General features: G+C 38.8%; 1 protein-coding gene across 13 annotated transcripts in view; it reads right to left on the minus strand.

The window, feature by feature from the left end:
- C13H12orf42 (chromosome 13 C12orf42 homolog) overlaps nt 1-17,343 on the minus strand; it is a 222,569-nt gene that overhangs the window by 109,315 nt on the left and 95,911 nt on the right. The window contains exon 2 of one of the 13 annotated variants that reach the window (XM_055236288.2): nt 10,548-10,685. The exons of the other annotated variants lie outside the window; for them this stretch is intronic. The gene's annotated coding sequence lies outside the window, so the exon portion shown is untranslated. The remainder of the gene's footprint in view (nt 1-10,547; nt 10,686-17,343) is intronic. 13 annotated transcript variants of the gene reach the window in all.

Raw genomic sequence — 17,343 nt, forward strand, 5'->3', positions numbered from 1 at the left:
TGACATACTTTATTCATCTCTTCATCCTTTTGCTAGCTCTGTGACCTTCAGTAAATATTAACAAAAGCAACCTTTTATCAAACACCTACTCTGTTCCAGACATTTTACATAAGCTAGCTCTTTTAATCACAGTCTGATGAAGTAGATATAAGAGAAAATGATGAGTGAAACGGTAATATAAACAAATACCATCAAGTTAAATTTCTTTTTTTTTTTTTTTTTGGAAATAAGCCATCTTAACAATGGAAAAGGCAGCCATCCCCTAGCACGAGAACCAAATATACAAGGACAGTGGAAAAAAAAAAAAAAAAAAAACAAAGGTTGGTTTAAAACCAAATGGTGTCTATGAAATGTAATGAAAGTAAGCAAATAATTCTTGCATGATTTTTGACCACAGAAGCATAGTAAGAGTTGCGTGCACTTGGTTTCTTCAAAAAGGGGATAGCATGGCTAGCAATGAATATGGCCAAGGAAAATGTGATCATATGGTTAGAAAGGTGGTGATAAATATGACTACTTTGATCAAAAAGGGCAGCCCTGCAAGACTGCCATACACATTGTCCAGACCTCCTCATAAACAGTCAAAAGAGGAGATAAATAAAAATATTAATGTTTAAGGGGGAATAATTTGTTTAGATTTTAAATTCAAGCATGTATGTTTGAAAACTTCTGGATATTATAGACTCCTTTCTTTTCTTGCAGATTCTAGCCAGGGCAATGAAATTAATGCATTATATAACTACACATTCACACTGTCTCACCTGTCCCTCAAAACAGTCAACCCTACCACTAGATGAAAACATGGGACTGAGGTACCAAAACCATTAGGCAGCCTGTTCCTTGATGGTTTCCACTTCTGGGAATGGAGGACCTTCCCAGAGAAGGAACAGCCAAAGAGGTTATGGCCTAAATTTTCTGGCCAAGGAAGCAAGTCCTACACCCAGTCAGACATCACACCTGGTAAGAGGTGATTAAAGTGGGGTCTCATCCCAGAACCCCTGAATGCAAAGCTCATGCCTCCCCCACTTTACTCCCCAAAGCAAGTCCATATCAGTTAGTATTTCCTCTGGCACATCATAAGCATATAGCAGATATAGCTCATTGATTTGTTTTTTCCAACTTTTATTTTAGATACAAGGGGTACATGTACAGGTTTGTCACATGAGAATATTGCATGATGCTAAGGTTTGGGATATAGATCCTGTCACCGAGGTACTGAGCACAGTACCCGATCGGTAGTTTTTCAACCCACATTCCCCAACTTCCTCTCCCCTTTAGTAGTCCACAGTGTCTATTGTTCCCATATTTATGTAGATGTGTGTTCACTATTTACTTCCCACTTGCGAGAATATGCAGAATTTGGTTTTCTGCTCCTACATTAATTCACTTAGGATTATGGCCTCCAACGGCATCCGTGTTGCTGCCCAAGACATAATTTCACTCTTTTTATGGCTGCATAGTATCCCATGGTGTATATGTACCACATTTTTAAAATCCAGTCTACCATTGATGGGCACCTGGGTTAATTCCATGTCTTTATTACCGTCAATAGTGCAGTGTTGAACGTAAAAGTACACATGTCTTTTTGGTAAACTGCTTTATTTTCTTTTGAATATATATCCAATAATAGGATTGCTTGGAGGAATGGTAGCTAAGTCCTTTGAGAAATCTCTGGACTGCTTTCTACAGTGGCTGAACTAGTTTACATCCCCACCAACAGTGTATAAACATTCCCTTTTCTCCACAGTCTCACCAGCATCTATTGTTTTATGACTTTAATAATGGCCGTTTTGACTAGTGTGAGATGGCATCTCACCATGGTTTTGATTTGCATTTCTCTGATGATTAGCGATGCTGGGCATTTTTTCATATATTTATTGGCTCCTTATATGTCTTCTTTTAAGAAGTGTTTGTTCATATACTTTGCCCATTTTTAATGATGTTATTTGTTTTTTCTTGTTAATTTAAGTTCCATATAGATTCTGGATATTTAGCCTTTGTGGGATGCATAGTTTGCAAATATCTTCTCCCATTTTGTAGGTTCTGTTTATTCTGTGGATAGTTTCTTTTGCTGTGCATAAGCTCTTTAGTTTAATTAGGCCCCACTTGTCTATTTTTTGTTTTGTTGCAATTGCTTTTGGAAACTTAGCCAAAACTTATTTGCCAAGGCCAATGTCAAGAAGAGTATTTCCTAAGTTGTCTTCTGGATTTTTATGGTTTGAGCTGTTACATTTAAATATTTGATCCATTTTGAGTTAATTTTTGTACATGGTGAAAGTATCTTCAGCATATAGCCAGCCAGTTATCCAAGCACCATTTATTGAATAAGGAGTCCTTTCCCCATTGCTTGTTTTTGTCAGTCTTGTTAAAGATCAGATGGCTGTAGGTGTGTGGCTTCAGTTTTGAGTTTTCTATTCTGTTCCATTGGTCTATGTGTCCATTTTTGAACCAGCACTATGCTGTTTTGCCTACTGTAGATTTACAGTATAGTTTGAAGTCAGATAGTGTGATGCCTCCAGCTTTGTTCTTTTTGCTTAGGATTACTGTGACTATACAAGCTCTTTTTTCATTCCATATGAATTTTATTTTGGTATTTACTCTATTTATTATTATTATTATTTCAATAGTTTGGGGGGGAACAGGTGGTGTTTGGTTATATGGATAAGTCCTTTAGTGGTGATTTCTGAGATTTTGGTGCATCCATTACCTGAGCAGTGTGCACTGTACTCAGTGTGTAGTCTTTTATCCCTCACCCACCTCCCACCCTTCACTCCAAGTACCCAAAGTCCACTGTATCATTCTTATGCCTTTGTGTCCTAATAGCTAGGCTCCCACTTATAAGTGAGAACACGTGATGTTTGGTTTTCCATTTCTAAGCTACTTCACTTAGAATAATGGTCTCCAACTCCATTCAGGTTGCTGCAAATGCCATTATTTTGTTTCTTTTTTATGGTTGAGTAGTATTCCATGGTGTGTGTGTATGTGTGTGTATGTATATATTATATATACGTCATTATAATTTTCTTTATCCACTCATTGGTTGATGTACATTTAGGCTGGTTTCATATTTTTGCAATTATGAATTGTGCTGCTATAAACATGTATGTGAAAATGTGATTTTCTTTTCTTCTGGGTAGATACTCAATAGTGGGATTGCTGGATCAAATGGTAGTTCTACTTTTAGTTCTTTAAGGAACCTCCATATTGTTTTCTGCAGTGGCTGTACATTCCCACCAGCAGTGTAAAAGTGTTCCCTTTCACCACATCCATACCAATATCTATTTTTTTTATTTTTTAATTATGGCCATTCTTGCAAGAGTAAGGTGGCATCACATTGTGGTTTTGATTTGCATTTCCCTGTTAATTAGTGATGTTGAGAATCTTTTCATATGTTTGTTGGCCATTTGTATATCTTCTTTTGAGAACTGTCTATTTATGTCCTTAGCCCACTTTTTTATGGGATTGTTTGTTTTTTTCTTGCTGATTTGTTTGAGTTCCTTGCAGATTCTGGATACCAGTCCTTTCCCAGATCCATAGAATCATTTTTTCCATTCTGCAAAGAATAACATTGGTAGTTTGATAGGAATAGCATTGAATCTGTACATTTCTTTGGGTAGTATGGCCATGTTTAATATATTGATTCTTTCAATCTATGAGCATGGAATATTTCTTCATTTATTTGTGTTGCATCCAATGTTTTTAAGCAGTGTCTTATAGTTCTTCTTATAGAGATCTTTCACTACCTTAGTTAGCTGTATTCCTAGGTATATTTCATTTTCTTTGTGGCTATTGTAAGTAGGATTGTGTTCTTGATTTCACTCTCATCCGAGAAGTTGCTGCTGTATAGAAATACTACTGATTTTTATACATTAACTTTGCATCCTGAAACTTTACTAAAGTTGTTTATCAAATCTAGGGGCCTTTTGGCAGAGTCATTCTAGACTCAGAATCATATTGTAAGTGAAGAGAGATAGTTTAACTTCTTCTTTTCCTATTTGGATGCCTTTTATTTCTTTCTCTTGCTTGATTGCTCTGGCTAGGAATTCTAGTATTATGTTGAATAAGAGTGGTGAGAGGGGCATCCTTGTCTTCAAAGATACAGAATAGCAGTCTGGATAAAAAGATAAGATGCAACATCTGTTGTCTTCAAGAGACCTGTCTTACACGTAACAACATCCATGGGCTCAAAGTAGAAGGATAGAGAAAGACCTACCATGAAAACAGAAAACAACAACAAAAAAAAGAGTAGGAACAGCTATTCTTATATTAGGAAAAAAAAATACTTTAAACCATAAGAATTAAGAAGGATAATGAAAGACATTACATAATGATAAAAGCTACAATCTAATAAGAAGCCTTAAATATCCTAAATATATACACACCCAACATTGGTACACCCAGATTCATTAAACAAGTTCTTCTTGGCTTAGGAAATGACTTAGAAAACCACACAATACTACTGGGAGACTTCAACACCCCACTGACAGCATTAGACAGATCATCAAGGCAGAAAACTAACAAAGAAACTCTGGACTTAAACTCAGCAATTGATTAACTATTGGACTTAATATACATTTAGAGAACACTCCACTCAACCACCACAGAATATATATTCTCTCATCTGCACACAGAACATATTCTAAGATCAGCCACATGCTCAGTCATAAAGCAAGTCTCAATTAATTTTTAAAAATTGAAATCATACCAAGAACACTCTCAGATCACAATGCAATGAAAATAGAAATCAATATCAAGTGCTTTTGATTTTTAAGACAGCTGCTGAATAACGTTCTACAAAATGCCATGGCCGCCTGTGACTCATGCTTTACAGTAACATATGTTTTCAGAGTTTAATTTGGTTTTAAACAGGAGTAAATGTGCCAAAAATCAGACTGTAAGATATTCATAATTAGGGACAGAACACAATAGTCACCTTACGTGAAGAGCAATTATTTAACATGAATTCATGAATTGCTGGATGGTGTTTTCTTGTGGAGACAGGCACAGCTGCTATGCTGATAAAGTGCCAAATTTTATTCTTTTTTTCCCCTTCTGTTTCCAAGAAGAAAAACTCTTCTGCCTTTTTCTGTAGGTTTCCTCATTCTTTTCAGATGGGTCTACATGATTTAGCAGGTGATTACTGAGGCACCATTGTCTTTGTTTAGTGGTTTTTTTTTTATTGGCCTTTCTGTAACTGAGTGTGTATACATGTGTACATGTGCAACTTGTGCAACACATGGGTCTGTGTGCTAGGTGTCATTTTAGTTGCTTGTTTTCATTTTAATCAAAATTTATGTCATTCTGTAGGGGTATGCACATTTTCATAAAATAATGCAAAAATTGATATAAAAAGTAAAGTAGGTTAAAAAAAAAAGGGTTGTGACTCCCAGTTTTTCAGCTGATTTGGAGAGCTGGTGAAGCTCACAAAATCTGAGAGAACATTCTGTGAACCAAAAGGTTTAGTGCATTATAGGGAATGGGGAGAAGTGAGTGGCCCACTGCACTGGGCAGAGCTCAACATATTGGAAAAATATACACATTTTCTTGAGAGCCTGGAAATCCAGTGATGGCCAGAGAGCAACTCTGCAGAGAGATTTAGATAGGTAATTTTCAACAAGGCAATACAGGAATGATAAATTCATGGGAAAAAAACATCCTCTTGAGACTGAAGAAAGCATTAAAGCATCCCACCCGAGACCACCACCAAAAAGTATTGTGTTTATTCACATACATGCTACATTTATTACTATATGCAGACAGTTAAAAAAAAAAGTTTGCTTCCAGGAACACAAAGATAGATATTTTTGCCCTGACACAACTATTTTACAAACACTCTATCTTCTCTGTTAAAAGTATCTCCTGTTCCATATTTTACATAATTCTGATTTTATCTTCTTTCAACTCAATGACCTTGAGAACTGACACAGAGTTCTTCACCTCTGTTTTAGTCTTCCAAACCTTGAATAGTATGCTTCAAAGCAAGCTTTGCAACTGAGTTAAATGTTTGTTTTTACACTAGTTGCACAAAAGATATTACAACTAGTATATGCAAGGAGAATGGATTGATGTTATTTTATTAAGAGAAAGGGCCTATCCTTCCCTTATTTTCAAACATGGACTTTGATAATTGCGTCTTCACTCCATATCTTCCCTATGTCACTGTAATAAAAGCTATCTGAATGTACTAGTCCAGGAAGAGTTTGTTTGAATATATAAATTACTCTCTTCAATATTTAGAAGACAGTCAACATTGACCATAAACTAAAAAGAGTAACATAGGCATAACTTCCCTCTTCTGTCTCTGAAATATGAACAATACTTGAGTAATTTTAATGGGAAAATTCCCCCACTTAACTGTGGCAAAGTTTGTATACTGTAAGTGATTTAAAGGGTAAACCTAATTATCTTGTAGCACTAACCACTCTCCCTCTTCTCTCGAATTGCTCTCATCCAATCCATCCCCTAAAATGACCTAGATTGGTCTTCCTAAAGAGTAGTTAAACTTCGTGTTATTTTCCCTGCTCATAAATCACCAGAGGTTCTTCATACTCCTCCATTTGGCATTTAAGAGCTTCAGCTCCTTTATCCAAACCATCTTTCAGCCTTAGCCTCCATATTCCCCTGCACACACCTTTTCACACACCTCATTGTTCCCTTTGCACTTTATACTTTCCCATGTGTATGGCAGCATCCATACTTTGTCTCTTGCCTTCCACTCTCTTCTCTCCTATCCGCATCCAGGTCCCAATCTTAATTACCTAAGAGACTGCTATTAACCTTTAAGCGCTTTGAGAGGAGAAACTATCTTAATTATCTTTGAATCCTCTCAGTAACTGGAAAGTTATACTGGGTAGACGTTTGCACAAGATTTGCCAGACAGATAAATGGATGGATGCAGAAATGGATAGGATAAGAAGTGGCTGGACCGACAAGTGAGTGGATAGAAAGATAATGAATCAACGGATAAATGGGTGAATGTATACAGGAGTCAATGGTTAGACTAATTAATGAATGGCATTATTAACATGAGATTTAAGTAATAGAAACCAGATTTTACAAAGTTAGTTGACACTGAAGAATTCTAGCAAAGAATATCCATTAACTCTTTAATTCTGTCTAATTCAACTTTGTTCACAAAGACATTTTTAAGAGATAACTTTGCTATTCTACCCTATGTCCAAGAGCTATTTAGAATAACTTCTTATTTCTACCACTAACATAGAAGTGGTATTTAAATTAACCTCATACCAGATCTATTTCTTTTTTTTTTTTTTTGAGACGGAGTCTCGCTCTGTCACCCAGGCTGGAGTGCAGTGGCGCAATCTCGGCTCACTGCAAGCTCCGCCTCCCGGGTTCACGCCATTCTCCTGCCTCAGCCTCTCCGAGTAGCTGGGACTGCAGGCGCCCGCCACCACGCCCGGCTAATTTTTTGTATTTTTTTAGTAGAGACGGTGTTTCACCATGGTCTCGATCTCCTGACCTCGTGATCCACCCACCTCAGCCTCCCAAAGTGCTGGGATTACAAGCGTGAGCCACCGCGCCCGGCCCTATTTCTAAAGTACTACCTAACCAAATCCTCCTTTCACTGACTGGAGAAATATTTGTTCTTTTAATGGAGTAATCCTCACATCGGAAAAATTCAGGGTTTTGGAATTATCAATTCGTGAACACAGTTCTCCTAGAATCCAAATCAAAAGACATGAAAGCCAGATACCAGCAGGCATGCCATCTTCTTAGATAGGATCATACAGCCTACTCTCATCTAACATATAATGCTAAGAAGATAATCTGATCTCCAACAAGCCCCAGATCATGAGCAGCTACTGTGATACAGGAAGAGGGGCCAGTTCAAACCAGTGTAATCACTGCAATAAACACTAACAGTTTACAATCAACAGATAAGCAGAAAAAAAAATGTTTTTAAAACTATTTTAGGAAGCTCATTTTCTGTATGTAACATTCTGTTAATTTTTTTTTTGGTAGCCATATTACACAGTTCGCTCATCTTATAACTACTATTGACAAAGGTCTGCAGTTCTTTCCACATGTGCTTCTGGTAGTCTCAGCCCATCAGGGAAAAAGAATTAAACAGATGAGTCCTGAACAGCTGTACCAGAGGGGGAACATCTAGGTCAGTCTTGGGATATCATGGGAAGCTCCCCAAAGAAAGCACCATCCAAACTTAGATCTAGATGAAAGTTAAATGAGAATATGAGGTAAGGCAGGAAGAGCTACACGCACAAATGCTATCATCTTTCTTTCAGAAAACCACAGGGAGGTCAGTGAGATGGTAGCCTAAGGAGGAAACAGTTTAAGGCAGATAAAAGCAGGAGAGGAAGCAGGGTTGAGACAGCAAAGAACCTTAAAAAAAAATTGTAAAGGAGTTTGGAATTTATTCTGAAGGCAATAAGGAGTCATCATGTTTTAAGCAAAGGTGTAAATTTTTAAGCCAAGATAGGTTTTATACTTGATCTTAGCCAAAAGTGGTCCAAGATAGGTTTTAGAAAGGTCACCTTGGGCACCAGGTGGAAGTTGTTATGGGATAAAACAGACTAGAGGAGAATCAGGACATAGAGGAGATGGGTGACGAGATAGGAAGCAGCGGGGAAAACAAGTCATTCACCTCCCCAGGGCTGCTCCTGTAATCCAGTCTAACCCACCATGGATCATGGTGGTGATGGCCATAAAGACCAGTGACTCCAACTCTCTGAATGTCCCTAAACAGAGTCCCCCATGCTGGACTCTCCAATTCTCCAACTCTGCTCAGCACACTTGCCAGTCCTTCAGATCTATTTGTGTCTACTCCTTTAACTAAACCCGACTTCCCCAGCTTGACCTTGGCCTTTCTGAGAATATTAGCTCAGAATCACCCTCTAGTCATTTCCATTCCTGGCCTCCTTGTGTGGATACTTTGCCATAGCTCTGCTTCCTGGGGCCCAAACCCTGATATTATTTGCCTCCAGTTTCAGTCAAGCAGGAGCTTTATACAGAAGGTTTTCTGCCACAAAACTAAATGTGTGCAAAGGGTTTTCTATAACAAAAATTTCCATAACTGTGATTAATTGTATAAAATTATGTAATAATACTATATATAGCTGTTTTGCATAAACAATAATTGGCTGTTATATTAACATGTGGCCAAGTAAATGATACAGATATCATATAAAATTGCATTTTTAAAAACATTTCTTTAGAAAGGAAATGTTACAGAGGTGAAAAGTTGTATTGTCCTTCATAGGCATACTTTACATAGTTGTTTTCATTGCAAACATATGTTTTTTCAATGTAACATTATATTATAGATATTTTCTAATTGCTACAGCTTGATAATTAACATTTCAAACAACTTGGTTTTGTCTGCTTAGATGGGTTTGCAGTACCCCTCTAACTGAACCCTTTGTACTTACAAAAACAACCATAGAAAAAGTACACACTGGGGGCTTCTTTCCTTTGAAGATTCTTTGGAAGACTTGGAAATCTTACAAACTGCCACGTGAGGATGTGGATACCAAGATCTTTGCTAAGTTGTACACTCACGATGAGCTTCCAGTTTTGTCTCTCTCCTTTTGCCTTCTGTACCCCTTTACTGCTCATCAATTGTCTGCTTATGTCAGCACTTCCCCTTCTAATGCAAACTCTCTAAGGCAGTGGTTCTCAAACTTTGCATGTTTCCTGTTTCTTTTTTTTTACCCAAGCTGGAGTGCAATGTCATGATTTCTGCTCACTGCAACCTCCACCTCCCTGGTTCATGTGATTCTCCTCCCTAAGCCTCCCAAGTAGCTTGGATTACAGGCGCACACCACCACACCTGGTTGATTTTAGTAGAAACAGGGTTTCACTATGTTGGCCAGAGTGGTCTCGACTTCCTGACCTCGTGATCTGCCCACCTCGGCCTCCCAAAGTGCTGGGATTATATGCATGAGTCACCGCACCCGGCCTGCATGTTTCTTTTGCACTATACACATTGTAGATTCACACAACCATTGGATTATTTGTGGTTATGAATAATTCCCAGCAAAATAGCATTAATTCCACTATTTCTTCTCACTCAAGAAAGCATAGTATAAAGTGAGAAGACAGTGAAACTATTCTACACATTTTTAAAATATTTTCAAAATCTTTTATTTTATTGTACAACTTACTAACAAAAATACCTTTAAGTAATCACAGTGCACCAATATGAGAAGACTGTATAGTTGGGAATGATGTCCTGGGGACCAAGAAGCTTGTCTTATTCATCTTTGCAACTTCTGTCTCACAGTGCCTAGCCTGCGACAGAGACACAAGAGGCCCAGGGGCTAATGACAAGAGAGAAAAAATAGAGAAGGGAAGAAGATAATGTAGAAGAGAGGAAAGGAGGCAAAGAGAAAAGTAAAACCAAATAAATATAAATGTAAGAATATTTTAGGGCTGGGTGCAGTGGCTCACACTTGTAATCACAACTTTAGGAGGCCAAGGCGGGAGGATCCCTTGAGCCCAGGAGTTTGAGACCAGCATGGGCAACATCAGGAGACCCTGTCTCTACAAAATAAAATAAAAAATATTACCTGAGTGTGGTGGTGTGTGCCTGTGGTCCCAGATACTTAGGAGGCTGAGGTAAGAGGATCATTTGAATCTGGGAGGTTAAGGCTACAGTGAGCCATAATCTCACCACTGCACTCCAGTCTGGACAACAGAGCAAGACCCTGTCAATAAATATAAATAAATAAATAAATAAATAAATAAATATCAGCATGATCAACTAGTAGCAAATGAACTAAATAAGACTCAAAAAAAGAACTAATATTCCAGTATAGGAGTAGTGTTTCAATACTGTTCTAAAACAACTGTTACGAAACATACCATTGGGCTATAATTCCCTCTAGGAACTGAGGAATAAAGATCTGATGTCTGCACAAGTGTGTGTGCAAAAGATACAAATTAATTGCTAAATTGTCAAGATAACAACTTTCCAGAAGGAATGACTAATTGCAAAATATTTCAATCCTATTCGCCTGTCTTATATTCCTGGTTACATTCATGTTCCAATAATAATAATAATAAGATGATCAGAAATTATATTATTTGTATCTAAAATGTATTCATTGGAGCCAGAGGGATAGCTTTATGTATAATGAAGTACTGAACTTGATTAGACTCAGTATTGAATTATTAAATCGCTCCTTAAATAAAGAAAAAAGATGTTGCTCAGAAAAGCAACAATGGATAAATCTGACTGAAAGCCCTATTTTTGAACAATCCCTTGTTCTATTCAAATCTCTTTAAATTCACTGAAATGAATTTGAGTCCTGTAAAGGTCATGACTCAAAAAAGAAAAATCCAAAATTGATTTAAAGGGGCTAATCAAGGAGGAGATTTGCAGTACTTTCAAGAAACAACCTTCTGAAATGGAAGAGAATTGGCCAACAATTCCATTTTACTGGGCCACACGTTAATATAACAGCCAATTATTGTTCAACAAAAGCAATATCCCAATTCATTCTTTTTCACAAGGTAACGACTCTGGCCTGTGAGTTGAGAAAATAAAATGATGGACTAGACACACGCCACAGAGGAAAAGTGTGGAGTAGGATTTGGGGCTTTTTACTGGATGTGGTACATTTCATTAGTGGTTCTGAGTCCCCTGCTGGGCTCTTATTTCTAAGCCTTTTGTGTGGGATTTTCCTTTTAAAATGATACCTCAATGCAAATGTCCCAGTGTAAGAAAACACTTAGCACATGTCTAAGAAACCTGTAGAATGGCCATGGAAAGCACAGAAATTTTTTAAAGCAAAAATAAAGGAAATAAAACGGAATATGTTAGACTGCCTTAGCAGGTGGGTATCTGGTGGTAGAAAACCAGCTCCAAAACAAGCAAGACTGTAACTGTAACAAGAAAAAAAGACACTTGGTTTCCAATAATCCCAACAAAACTAAATTGCAACCTGGGAACTTAAAAAAAAAAAAAAAGACACAACACCCTTCAAAAGAAAAATAAAACAATGCTCCCAAAATAGGCCCGATTATGTGGGTCACTGCATACTGTGTATTTTCCCTGTAGCATTTTATCATGGTTACTGTTGCCAGGGGACAGTTGATGCTCTCATTATATATGTTTGTCTTTCACATCCACATTGGAGCCAGTTTTTTTCCTTCGATGCCCCCAGAACTGTAACAGAAATAAAAATAAGGAATGGACCCCATTATTACACAAATACCTACAAAGCAGAGGGAGTGACCCCCATGGGTCACCGTGTTGTCCCTGGAAGCATTGATGCCCTTGCCCTGGGACCCCCAGCCCTTTGTCACAGGGTCAAAGCCAGGACCTCAGCTGAGTATCCTCTGTGAAGAATTAACAAGTGTGACAATTTGTGGGCCCTCCCCCCTTGGCCCCTGGTCTGGCCTGCCTGAATGCTGTAAATAGAGACATCTGGATAGAGCCCTTTCACTGCAGTAATTGAAAATGAACACGGATCAAGTTCTGGCCTGTTGTATTCATAAATCTTGAGGCTTAATTACATTAAAGGGAAATCTAGGGCCCAGCACTATGGAAACTGCAGATTCTATCAGGCGCTTGAATCATGAATCTTTAAGATAAGTGGGTTTTCTCTCCCCACCCCATCCCCTACTCTTTAGTAGAGTTGAATGGGAAATTTTCAAATCAAGTCTTCCAGTATTAATGCACCAGGAAACTTCTGAGAAGATTTTGTGCTCTACTGTTTGTGCATGTGCTTCCATTGCATGTTCACTCAGTAACATTTGCAGCATTCCTCGGAGCAGATCAACATTTTCAGGCTTAAAATTAGTCACATTTCTATGAGGAATGACGACAGACTTGACAGATATTTAAAATATGATTTTCCCCCAAGTTGAGCAGAAAGAGCATGCCTCTAGTTAAAATTTAGTGAGTTTCAAAAAAAGAATTATGGCAATTTAACATTACAAATGAAGTCAAAGCTCTCGGCATCCCCTGTAAAGATAACAAGTTGAGAATTAGACTCCAGAGTAGTTCTACTGAAATTTATAAATAACCCATCACATAAGTTTTTTATTGTTTAATATAAAAATGTATTCAACTCTATTACCTGCAGATGGATTTCAAAGTAAATGCATGATGCTATTTATTCTGTTTATATTTTTGTTATAATTTTGGGTATTGGATGACATTTGGGCCATTTTGGCAAATGAATGAATGGAGGACATTGCAACTTAACTTACTAGAAATGCATCTACACCAATTACCGTGCAGAAGTGAAGCCTTATGAGCACAAGCTCCAAAGTGATTAAGATCCCCCTGCACATGGTGCCTCTTCCCATTTGTCACATGCCATGGGCACAAAAAATAAATGCTGTGGAAATGAGCTAATGAATCTACAAACTGAATCTGTATCTCTGGGGTCAGCTATAATAAGGAAAATATGTTGCTACTATCCTTTTGTCTTCATTCATTTGTGATGATTTCTTATCAGCTAATAAGAAAATCACTGGGTATAAAAACATACCAAGTGGCTGGCAAGATGGCCGAATAGGAACAGCTCCAGTCTGCAACTCCCAGCAAGATCAACGCAGAAAGGCAGGTGATTTCTGCATTTCCAACTGAGGTACTTGGCTCATCTCACTGGGACTGGTTAGGCAGTGGGTGCAGCCCATGGAGGGCGAGCCAAAGTAGGGTAGGGCAACACCTCACCCAGGAAGTGCAAGGGGTCAGGGAACTCCCTCCCCTAGCCAGGGGAAATTGTGAGGGACTGTGCCATGAGGAACAGTGCATTCTGGATACTATGCTTTTCCCGTGGTCTTTGCAACCTGCAGACCGGGAGATTCCCTCAGGTACCTACACTACCAGGGCCCTGGGTTTCAAGCACAAACTGGGCAGCCGTTTGGGCAAACACCAAGCTGGCTGCAGGAGTTTTTTTGTTTTTTGTTTTCATTCCCCAATGGTGCCTGGAACACCAGCGAGACAGAACCATTCACTGCCCTGGAAAGGGGACTAAAGCCAGGGAGCCAAGTGATCTAGCTCAGAGGATCCCAGCCCTATGGAGAGCAGCAAGCTAAGATCCACTGGTTTGAAATTCTCGCTACTGGCACAGCAGTCTAAAGTTGACCTAGGAAACTCAAGCTTAGTGGGAGATGGGTGTCTGCCATTACTGAGGCTTGAGTAGGTGGATTTCCCCTCACAATGTAAACAAAGCCACTGGGAAGTACGAGCTAGGTGGAGTCCACCACAGCTCGGCAATGCCACTGTAGCCAGACTGCCTCTCTAGATTCCTCATCTCTGGGTAAGGAATCTCTGAAAGAAAGGCAGCAGCTCCAGTCAGGGGCCTATAGATAAAACTCCCATCTCCCTGGGACAGAGGACCTAGGGGAAGGGGCGGCTGTGGGCGTAGCTCCAGCAGACTTAAACCCTCCTGCCTGCCAGCTCTAAAGAGAACGGCAGATCTCCTAGCACAGTGCTCGAGCTCTGCTAAGGGACAGACTGCCTCCTCAAGTGGGTCCCTGCCCCCCCGTGCCTCCTGACTGCAAGACACCTCCCAGCAGAGGTCGACAGACACCTCATACAGGAGAGCTCCAGCTAGCATCAGGCAGGTGCCCCTCTGAGACAAAGCTTCCAGAGGAAGGAACAGGCAGCAATCTTTGCTGTTCTGCAGCCTCTGCTGGTGATACTCAGGCAAACAGGGTCTGGAGTGGACCTCCAGCAAACTCCAGCAGACCTGCAGCAGAGGGGCCTGACTGTTAGAAGGAAAAATAAGAAACAGAAAGGAATAGAATCAACATCAACAAAAAAGGACATCCACACAAAAACCCCATCCAAAGGTCACCAGCATCAAAGACCAAAGGTAGATAAATCCATGAAGATGAGGAAAAACCAGCCCCAAAAGGCTGAAAATTCCAAAAACCGAACACCTCTTCTCCTCCAAAGGATCACAACTCCTTGCCAGCAAGAGAACAAAACTGGATGGAGAATGAGCTTGATGAATTGACAGAAGTAGGCTTCAGAAGGTGAGTAATAACAAACTCCTCCGAGCTAAAGGAGCATGTTCTAACCCAATGAAAGGAAGCTAAGAACCTTGAAAAAAGGTTAGAGGAATTGCTAACTAGAAAAACCAGTTTAAAGAAAAACATAAATGACCTGTCGGAGCTGAAAAACACAGCACGAGAACTTCGTGAAGCATACACAAGTATCAAAGCTGAATTGATCAAGTGGAAGAAACAATATCAGAGATAGAAGATTGACTTAATGAAATAGAGTGTGAAAACAAGATTAGAGAAAAAAGAATGAAAAGGAACAAACAAAGCCTCCAGGAAATATGGAACTATGTGTGAAAAGACCAAACCTACGTTTGATTGGTGTACCTGAAAGTGATGGGGAGAATGGAACCAAGTTGGAAAACACTCTTCAGGATATTATCCAGAAGAACTTCCCCAACCTAGCAAGACAGGCCAACATTCAAATTCGGGAAATACAGAGAACACCACAAAGATACTCCTCGAGAAGAGCAACCCCAAGACACGTAATTGTCAGATTCACCAAGGTTGAAATGAAGGAAAAAATGTTAAGGGAAGCCAGAAAGGTCGGGTTACCCACAAATGGAAGCCCATCAGACTAACAGCTGATCTCTCAGCAGAAACCCTACAAGCCACAAGACAGTGGTGGCAATTATTCAACATTCTTAAAGAAAAGAATTTTCAACCCAGAAGTTCATATCCAGCCAAACTAAGCTTCATAAGCGAAGGAGAAATGAAATCCTTTACAGACAAGCAAATGCTGAAGGATATTGTCACCACCAGGCCTGCCTTACAAGAGCTTCTAAAAGAAGCACTAAATATGGAAAGGAAAAACCAGTACCAGCCACTGCAAAAACATACCAAACTGTAAAGACCATCAACACTATGAAGAAACTGTATCAACTAACAGGCAAAATAACCAGCTAGCATCATAACGACAGGATCAAATTCACACATAAAAATATTAACCTTAAATGTAAATGGGCTAAATGCCCCAATTAAAAGACACAGACTGGCAAATTGGATAGAGTCAAGACCCATCAGTGTGCTGTATTCAGAAACCCATCTCACATGCAAAGACACACATAGGCTCAAAATAAAGGGATGGAGGAATATTTACCAAGCAAATGGAAAGCAAAAAAAAAAAAAAAAAAGCAGGGGTTGCAATCCTAGTCTCTGATAAAACAGACATTAAGCCAAAAAAGATTAAAAAAAAAAAAACAAAGAAGGGCATTACATCATGGTAACGGGATCAATGCAACAAGAAGAGCTAACTGTCTTAAATATATATGTACCCAATACAGGAGCACCCAGATTCATAAAGCAAGTTCTTAGAGACCTACAAGGAGATTTAGACTCCCATACAACAATAGTGGGAGACTTTAACACCCCACTGTCAATATTAAACAGATCAATGAGACAGAAAATTAACAAGGATATTCAGGACTTGAATTCAGCTCTGGACCAAGTGGACCTAATAGACATCTACGAAACTCTCCACCCCAAATCAATAGAATATACATTCTTCTCAGCACTTCATCACACTTATTCTAAAATTGACCACATAATTGGAAGTAAAACACTCCTCAGCAAATGCAAAAGAACGGAAATCATAACAAACAGTCTCTCAGACCACAGTGCAATCAAATTAGAACTCAGGATTAAGAAACTCACTCAAAACTGCACAACTACATGGAAACTGAACAAACTGCTCCTGAATGACTACTGGGTAAATAACGAAATTAAGGCAGAAATAAGTAAGTTCTTTGAAATCAGTGAGAACAAAGACATAACATACCAGAATTTCTGGGACACAGCTAAAGCAGTGTTTAGAGGGAAGTTTGTAGCACTAAATGTACACAGCGGAAAGCAGGAAAGATCTAAAATTGACGCCCTAACATCACAATTAAAATAACCAGAGAAGCAAGGGCAAACAAATTCAAAGCTAGAAGAAGACAAGAAATAACTAAGATCAGAGCAGAACTGAAGGAGATAGAGACACGAAAAACCCTTCAAAAAATCCATAAATCCAGGAGCTGGTTTTTTGAAAAGATTAGCAAAATAGATAGACCATTAGCCAGACTAATAAAGAAGAAAAGAGAGAAGAACCAAACAGAGACAATAAAAAATGCTAAAGGAGATATCACCACTGATTCCACAGAAATACAAACTACATCAGAGAATACTATAGACACTTCTATGCAAAGAAACTAGAAAATCTAGAAGAAATGGATAAATTTTTGGACACATACACCCTCCCAAACTAAACCAGGAAGAAGTTGAATCCCTGAATAAACCAATAACAAGTTCTGAAATTGAGGCAGTAATTAATAGCCTAACAACAACAAAAAAAAGTCCAGG

The sequence above is a fragment of the Symphalangus syndactylus genome, chromosome 13 (assembly GCF_028878055.3).
Source record: "Symphalangus syndactylus isolate Jambi chromosome 13, NHGRI_mSymSyn1-v2.1_pri, whole genome shotgun sequence".
NCBI classification, from domain to species: Eukaryota; Metazoa; Chordata; class Mammalia; order Primates; family Hylobatidae; genus Symphalangus; species Symphalangus syndactylus.